The 9612-nt window shown below is 37.3% G+C and overlaps 1 pseudogene; it reads right to left on the reverse strand.

Moving 5' to 3' along the window:
* Nucleotides 1–4840: 4840 nt before the first annotated feature.
* Nucleotides 4841–5561, reverse strand: LOC123940797 (annotated as a pseudogene).
* Between the last annotated feature and the right edge of the window lie 4051 nt (nucleotides 5562–9612).

A 9612-nucleotide genomic window follows, 5' to 3' on the forward strand; every position in this document is an offset into this window, starting at 1 on the left:
CTAGCTAAGTATCTATCATCATCTTTCTCATAGGGTACTGGTTAAGAGAACAAATTCTAAAGGCAGAAGGCAAGGGTTCATAACCCAGTTTTCCATGGGTAAAAAAAGCTTTAAAAAAATTATAGACAGGTGAATGGATGGGTAGATAGATGAATAGATGATAGATAAAGAGATAGATAAGATAGATTTCAAATGAAATAATAAGTGAAGTACCTATGGAAAGCAGAACTCTAACAATAATCATTAAGTCTCAGAATAACTCTCTGAGAGCATTTTTGTCATAACTACCTTGTTTTTTCCTTAAGATATTATTCTCATAATATTCTCAGACAATAATGCCTAAATATTTTGTAAATCATTACATTCAACTTTATTTTTCTTCTCCCTTGTGCACTGTTGGACAATGAAACAGTTTCATTTTCACTTTTCAAAATGATAGCATAAAAAAACAGAAGTGAAAGTATGAATCATAATATAATCAGGAGTTCATAGTGACATATCCATTTATAACTCAGAAAACCACAGGGTATTTCCAAACTGATGTCATTCATAGAAAGAATGCCATGTGTTGTGGAATAATAAGAAAAATTACCTACTCCAACTGGGGTATTTATAATGCATATGGGATATTCCCAGCTAATTATTTTAATTTATTTTTAATTTTATTACAAATATCATTTTCTATTTCAAATACTTAAATTGACACTCATCTTAGACATTACACTGGACTCTGAGTTATTTTTTTTAATTTGGATATCATCCTTTTACTTCAGAAGTCATCAGTATAAGTGCTTTAAGTAAGTCAAGGTTTTCTTTTTTTTTCTTTTAAAATCTTTATAAATATTAAGATTACCATGAAATTCTGTGTAATTATTTTACTTTTTGGAAAAGATGGAATTAATCTCTACTCAAATTATTAAAATTGATTTTATTCTCTTTGGAAGTGGAGAGAAATAATATAAATATTGTTTTTATTTTTTCCAACTAAATAATCAAAATAAGATTTTTCCTTTCCACTATATTCAGTTTTTTAAGAACTTAAAGAGATTATAGTATATACAAATTAAATTAGCGATATGACAGAAGAAACATTATTCAGAAAATAATTTCTTTGGCTTATCTACATTCACTTCAAAAAATTCTTTGGATACATTGGTTCTGCCATCTTTGCAGCTACATTTGCTAGTTAGTTTGTTCTTTTGATCCAGATCCTAATATCAGTTGTGAGGACAATGCAGTTATACCCTCTTTCAATCAGTGCATGTTCCCGGTTTCCCATTAGCCAATGTCCCCAGCACGAGAGACTCCACAGAAGTCACACCACTAACTCACCCAAGTAGCATCACTAGTTTGCTCTTTAGTGTCTGAGGCTTATCCATGAGCCCGGTGGTTTACCCACAATGTCTGGTCCTGATGCCTGCTAGGAGCTGTTTTGTTGACCCGGATTTTTCAGTAGAGCAGCAGGTGAATCTGTTAACAGGATGGGCTGACCCCATTTGATTAAGGAACAAATTTAAAAATATATCTGAAAATTAAATTCCTCCTTATTCCATCAGCAAATAGAAAGTCCACATGGACTAAAGAGTTAAAAACTAAAAGCAACCCTTAAAAGTTCTAGAAGAAAATGTAGGAGACTATCTTATAACATTGAAGTAATGGAAGATTTCTTAAAATATAAAAAGGTTCGGGGTGCCTGGGTGGCTCAGTGGGTTAAAGCCTCTGCCTTCGGCTCAGGTCATGATCCCAGGACACTGGGATCGAGCCCCAAGTCCAGCTCTCTGCTCAGTGGGAGCCTGCTTCCCTTCCTTTCTCTCTGCCTGCCTCTCTGCCTACTTGTGATCTCTGTCTGTCAAATAAATAAATAAAATCTTTAAAAATATATAAAGGTTCATCAGTTGTAACACATGTACAACTCTGATAGGGATGTTGATAATGGGGGAGGCCATATGTTCGTTAGAGGAGGAGGTATATGGGAAATCTATCTATCTTCTGCTCAATTTTGTATGAAACTAAACCTTTAAAAATAAAGCCTATGAAGAAAAAAAAGACTAAACCATCAAGTATAAACTATAAGATGAATACATTTGATAACATAAACATTTTAAATCTTTATACATTAGAAACCACAAAGTTTAAAGGCAAGTTACAGAGAAAATATTTACAATGTATTTGAGAAATAATTTTAATCTATAATAAAGAAATATATCCTATAAATAAGACAAAGACAAAAGGCCAAAAAAAGAAATTAATACAAACCTTCAGTTCACAGAAGAGAATCTCTGTATGACCAATGAAGATATTAAAAAAAAAAAAAAAGTAACTTGCTGGTAATAGGAACATGTAAATTAAAACAAGGTACTCTTTCATGTCCTCTGACTGGAAAAAATTCAAAAGTAAGTAGTGGTGAGGAAGTAGGGTAACCAGAATTTTCAAATTCTTAATGTTAATTCCTGATGATTAATGAACAGTGAAGCTTTACTACAGGGAATGTTTGAGAGAGCAAATCGGTATAATTTTGAAAGCATTTTCATAATACCTAGTAAGTTTAAAGGTACTAATCCAGCAAGTCAACTTCTGAAGTATGAATTACAGAAAAACTCTCACACAAGGACACTCCTAGAATATTCATTGAAAAATTCCTTATTTAAAAAAAATACTTATTTGTTTATTTGAAAGAGACAAAGAGAGGGCATGGAAGTAGGGGGAAGGGCAGAGGGAGAGAAGAGAGAGAATTTCAAATAGACTCCCCACTGAGCACAGAGCCCTGACACAGGGCTCGATCTCTGGGACCCTGAGTTCATGACCTGAGCTGAAACAAAGAGTTGGTTGGTCAACTGGCTGAGCCACCCAGGCACCCTACAACATTCTTTATAATTCCAAAATGTTTGTTGTTGGAAGAACAGATCCTCTTAATTTCCTTTGTCACAATTCCAAGCAGCTATTTCCTCTATGGAGTCTTACTATTTTCTTCTTTATATGGTTGGAAATTAGGTAAGGACCCTATCTCCTTGTTTCCACAGATTCCTCCCTTCTCCTCCTTACACTGCCCTATTCCCAGGGAATCTCCTTCTAGCTTGGAAAATTCACCTCCCACTATGTTTCTGGCCCAAACACTTGTCATTGCCCACAAGTCCTCCATTTGGCTTTTTCTGGTAATCTTGCCTGACTTCCTCAGACTTGCATTATTGGAAATTAATAGGCAGAAATATCACCTTGGCTCACACTTCCCCAGCACCAACTATTTGCACAAATAAGGAGGAAAAGACATAGATACAGACATAGATATAGATATACAGATATAGATATATAGATAATATATAGATACAGATATAAACACAGAGGGAGAGAGAGAGAGAAGAAAAAGCATGGATTAATAACTTCAAATATTATTGTGCCATATTCTTCTCCTAGAAAATCTTTAAACAGTGACATCCACACACACATTGGTGCTTAGCTCTGTGGGTGGGGTGAGGAGAAAGGCATAGATGTCTGGCAAATTTCTTGACTCATCAAGAAGTTTCCACTCATATCTCGAGTAGAAGTACCTTCATCCATCAATAACCACCTGCTGACTTTAACCTTCCCACTCTAGGAACATGAGCTTAGCACAGGTAAGGGCAGAACTTCTCCTGAAGCAGGATATTGCTTCATAGACACACATAACTAGGAGAAGACTTGTCCTGGAAAACCTAAAGACGACTCTTCAAAGGAGAAGTGCTGTCAGTAACTGTAGACAACTCGGGCGGTAACCATTCTCCTCCTCCTCCTCAATCAACATCTTTCTCCAAATCTTTGTGCTCAGAAAGTCAGAAGAAGCCCTCTGCTCCCTTTAAAATGGGAGGTAATGAGTCTGGCTGCCATATTGGTATCCAGCCCTTTTCTCACCTAGCATCCATCACTAGAGAGAGAAAAAGTGGTGATCCACTTTTTCTTTTCTCCTGTGTCTTCCCTTTTCTTATATAATGAGGGAGGGAGGGAAGGAGGATAGGAAGGAAGGAAGGAAGGAAGGATGGACGGAAGGAAGGAAGTCAGTCCCCTCTACCTCCCTTAGGTAACAAATATGAAGAATTGGGTGAGTACTTGTCCCATTCTCTCTTTGGTCCATCATATAACCTGATTTGGAGGCGGGGCGGGTTGGGGAGGTGGGGGCGGGTGTTGCTCTTTGTTTTACATTTCAATTTGCAAGCAGTCACTGTTTATTAACTGACTGGATTACAAAAATAATCATGATAGTACCTTAGTTCATTCTTCTGTAAAAAGAAAACCACAGGGGCACCTGGGTGGCTCAGTGGGTTAAAGCCTCTGCCTTCGGCTCAAGTCATGATCCCAGGGTCCTGGGAGCGAGCTCCACATCGGGCTCTCTGCTCAGCGGGGAGCCTGCTTACCTCTCTCTCTCTGCCTGCCTCTCTGCCTACTTGTGATCTCTCTCTCTGTCAAATAAATAAATAAATAAATCTTTAAAAAAGAAAACCACAGACCAAAAAGTGGTGTCACTTAGGTTAAGGCCCCAGGTCAGTAAACCCAGACTTAACACCTAAACTTACTGCAGTTTCAACTGCCTGAAAATGTAACCTTTGACCAATCAACATGAGAATTTTCTGGCAGGCACTAGGAAATTTCTTGATAGACCCCTTTATTTCCCCTAGGAAGGTGACCTTACCTAGAATAATGGATTCTTTGCTTATAACTTCCTTTCCTCCACTCTCTCTCTACATGTAAACCTTTCCTTTTCTATAGTCCTTTGGAGGTCCCTTCTACTTGCTAGATGGAATGCTGCTCCATTCCTACATCAATTAATAAAGTCCATTAGATCTTTAACATTTACTCAGTTGAATTTTTGTTATTTAACCTTTCTAATAAACCTGTTGATTTGGTCTTCCTCGTGGCCAGCATCTCTACCTTCTATGAAATGAATGTTCTTTTTCTTTAATCCACCTCATACAGAAGATAATTGGGAGAACCAGTGGAAGCTGTCTGCTACTTTAAAGCATTTGCCAGTAGTGTAGGTCCCATTAATCAGATCCTCCACTCAGACGATGCCATATTTACCAAGAGATTCAGCAATCAATTCTTGTTGGTTTTCCCATAACTGTGAAAGAAAACACATCATTTACTGACTTCAAGTTTGGATGCCCCCTTCCAATATATGGTTCCACAATCTTCACCATGTTAACTAAAGCATCACTGAGCTTAACAAAGGTACCACTGAGAATATGGTGAAGGAAAAGAAGCTGGAACACCTTCCAGAACTTTAGGGTGACACCATTAATACTGATCCTGATGACAGATGTCAATATGGGTTCTGCAGGTACATAGAAGTTGCCAGATTTTCTTGCCATCCTCACTATTCTGGTAGTGGTTCTGTACATCTATCTGTATATCTGTCTTCATGATAGTTTACTCAAAGATGAGCTTTTCCCTTGCTTTTCAAAACATCTTTTGGGCAAACTTCTTTCTTAAGCTTTCAATGTTCAGTTCTGTGCTTTTTTTTTTTCTTTTTTCTTAAGGATTTCTGGCATAGCAGGGACCATCTTTTTCTTCTCTTCTGCACCTTCCATGGTTCCAGCCAGAAAAGAGAACCACATAATCTGTTTTTCATTTTTAATTTTTATAACAGGCTGATATTATCCCCTTTACTTTGAATTTACTTTTTTTCACCTCACTATATATTGTAAACATCCTTCTTGTTTGGGACATTGAAAGATCTCAATACGACATTTTCCGTTGTGTGTGCACGTGTGTGTGGCACTTGCGTGTGCCATAATTTATTTAAGATCTATTCATGGGCGTTCAGATTGTTTATGTTTTATTGATACAAAGACGAATGCTCCAGAAGGCATTATTCTATATATGTCCTTTATCAAATGTGCTTTTTTTACTGTGAGAATTCATGAACTAGAGTTGCTATCTGAGATAGAGTCATTTTAATTCAAATAATTGCTGCCAGATTTATTCTCCAAAATAGCAGAAAAATTCACACTTCTATCACCAAGGTACTGGAATGCCAAACTTTGAGTATTTGTCAGCAATGGTTGTTACTGCTTGTTTAAAACATTTGCCAGGGGCACCTGGGTGGCTCAGTCGTTAAGCACCTGCCTTCAACCAGGTCATGATCCCTGGGTCCTGGGATTAAGCCCCGCATCCAGCTCCCTGCTTTGCAGGAAGCCTGACTCTCCTTCTCCCACTCCCCTTGCTTGTGTTCCCTCCCTCTCTGTGTCTCTTTCTGTCAAATAAATAAATAAAATCCTTAAGAACAAAAATAAAACATTTGTCAATTGGACAAGTGAAAAATATTATTGTCACAATTCAGCATCCTAGGCCAGAGGCTAGGAAGTAAATCCAAAGCAAAGAGAAGGATGCCTGAGAACCTGAAATTCTTAGTTCCACCCATTGATATCTCTTCTCCACCTGACCCTGGTTTGAGACCCGCTTCCCTCTTTGCAGAGGTCTGAGGAAGTTAGAAACCGCCAGTGTTTTCCTTGGTAGTGTTTTCTTAAAGTTCAACAGGATTATGTCAAGTGTTATTACAAGGAAAGGCCATTGACACGCTAGTTTGAAAAGGAAAAGGTGTGTCCACTGGCTAAAATAAATAAAAGGGCAAAACACATAGTAACAGTTAGAAAACTTAACTGTTACAATAGCACTGAGGAAGCAGGTAAGACAAAGGTTCAATGCTTGTAAACTCAGGGTATCTCCTGAACTTTCACAGCCTCATTCGGGAAATTAAATGTTGGACATCCTTGAAAAGTTCTGATAGCGGCATTGATATTAAAGAAGGTTTCAAAAGTATGTTAACTGTGGTCCTACTTTTGACCCTACTTGATACCAGTGATTTCAGAATGATTCAAGACTAATGAAAGGGTGACCAAGCGTAAATTGCATAACATACTGATATGCGGACACACCTAATTTCATTTTACATCAAAACAGAAAATGATGTGATTGTTAAATCTGAGCACTTGTTTAATTTTAATTCAAAGTGTGGACAAAATTATTCTTCACAAGTGGCAAGTGATTCAGTTTCAATTAGAAGCAGTCCTATTAGGTTGATAGGGGCAATGAACAGACTTGTTGAGGATGTGAAAATAATGTGACATTCCAAATCGTATTGATCGTGTATCGAGGGAACGAAAGCACTACAAGAAATGATGCCACAAGCACAGGTTTGCCACAGTCCCTGAAACAAGTAGAAAATTCTGACATAAGAGCCTAAGGCAGCTCAGGAATAAAATGTTCTACCTGAAACACTATGTAGTATGGGCATCTCACTGGGCAGTACCTGCTATGTCAGAGATCAGAGTGGAAAATACTGGACAACTACTATGTAAAAAAACAAAATCATCGGGGCGCCTGGGTGGCTCATTGGGTTAAGCTGCTGCCTTCGGTTCAGGTGATGATCTCAGGATCCTGGGATCGAGTCCCGCATCGGGCTCTCTGCTCAGCAGGGAGCCTGCTTCCCTCTCTCTCTCTCTCTGCCTGCCTCTCTACTTGTGATCTCTCTCTGTCAAATAAATAAATAAAATATAAAAAAAAACACAAAATCATCAATTCAGATATATTTACAGGAAATATAGCCAAAAGAGACATTCGTGCTGCAACAGCGTGTGCACATTGCTATTTGCCTCTCACATGGTATGATATTTGTGGGTCTGCACATCATCTATAACCTGACAGGCAGAATACTCTTGTAGTCATCTTTTTTAATTAATGCCCCCAATCTAGCACAGCGTCAGGTACAGAGTACACCCTCCATACACGTTAAATGTAGAAATTGGAACACTGATGCTAAGCCACTGAAAATTGATGTAGTTAGATCAGTTGATTTGTCAGAGCTATGGACTGAATTGTGTCCCTCCCCACCCTGCTCCCCAAAATTCTTATACCGACGTCCCAATGTGATTATATTTGGAAATAGGGCTTTTAGGGGGTATTAAGATCAGAAAAGTGGAGTCCTGATCCAACAGGTTTGGTGCCATTATAAGAAGCAAAAAGAGATCTTCACATGAACACACCAAGGAAAGCTATATGACCATACACGGAAAAGCGGTCGTCTACAGGCCAGGAAAAGAGCCCTTTTGCCAGAAACAGAATTGGTTAGCACCTTGATCTTGGATTTCCAGTCTCCAAACTAGAGAAAATAAGTTTCTGCTATTTAAGCCACCCAGTCTATTGTATTTTGTTATGACAGTCTAAGAAGAACAAATCAATAACCCAATAAAAATGCTAATGCTTTTCATTGTTTTTATGACAATGAACAGACCAAAGAAAAATGACTTTTTTAAAGTCATTATAATGATCATCCAAGAACTAATTCCAGCACAATTATTTGACAGGTATGAAAGCTTAAAAATAGTATATAACAAAGTAGATCAGAGGAGAAAAATTAAAATAGTAAAGTTGTAAATTACACAAAAAGATTTTGTTTAATGTAGAACCATTTATTCAGCTTTCATGTCACTTGACAGAGGATCATTTAATTATGTTTTATTAACTCTAATAAAGTTTGAAAACCATTTTAACGTAATGCAAATTTCCCACTCTCTCCTTAGATTTCATCAAAGATTAGTAACACATTGCAAAGTGTTACTTTCAAACTATAGCCCACTACATTTTCTAATTTGGAAAGAGAAATGCTTCGAGTATTTCTAATGAAGCATAGGATCCCACACAAAAAGAAATGTCATTTATTTCTCATATTTGTCTCATGATATGACATGTTTTTATGTAAAGTTGGTCATCGGAAATTTGCAAACCAAAATTAGAGAGATAACAGTTGGCAACTCTACCTTCACTACAGAGTTCCTTGAAAGAAAGTTGCCTTTATGGAGTAAGGGAATGGACTAAGAAAGGTGACACATTCTTTATACATTTATCATTATGCTGCCCAAAATGACCGTACTAGCATAGATTAAGAAATCAAGATCTAGGTTACTTTCTCACATTTACCAAGTTTTAAAGCAATAAATAGAAAAACATTCTAAGCCATTAACACAAACATGCTTGACATTTTCATTACAGCACAAGCAACTTAAGAAGGACAATAGTTTGATTCTTCTGAAGGTCATGGCTTTTGCTTTTGCTTTTCTTTTTTTTTTTTTTTTTTTTTCCTTCAAAAACCGCACCTACCGTGTTGAATTGCTGGCCTGAAGGTGAGCTAATTTCTAGGGCATTCTGACACATTTGTTACCAAATCTCTCCAACAATTTTAGAATTGTCACAGCGGCATGTGAACATTTAAAAACTAAAACTTGAAATAGTATTCTCTGACACTTCCTGAGCCTTTTTATTGATAGTTATGAGCCTCATGAATGGAATGTGTGACTTTTTCCTGTGACAAAAACTTTGAAAGTAAAATTCTAAGTTTTATGCCTTGCTATATCTTTTTACTCTAAAATACATGTCCAAAGAGATTCTTCAGACTGTATCCTATTGCACCATGTGGAGAACATTTGTAACTAGGTCAACACACACTGTCTCTAGGCACCAAGAGAGAGGTAATTTGTTATACCCACATAGAATATTACCAGAAGAACAAAACTAACATGACTCACTGGGTTCTTAGTTGCAGGGCTCAGTGCTGCAAATGGTGTTAATCAGGGCTCAGAAAGTTGG

This window comes from Meles meles, chromosome 4 (assembly GCF_922984935.1).
Source record: "Meles meles chromosome 4, mMelMel3.1 paternal haplotype, whole genome shotgun sequence".
Lineage (NCBI taxonomy): Eukaryota > Metazoa > Chordata > Mammalia > Carnivora > Mustelidae > Meles > Meles meles.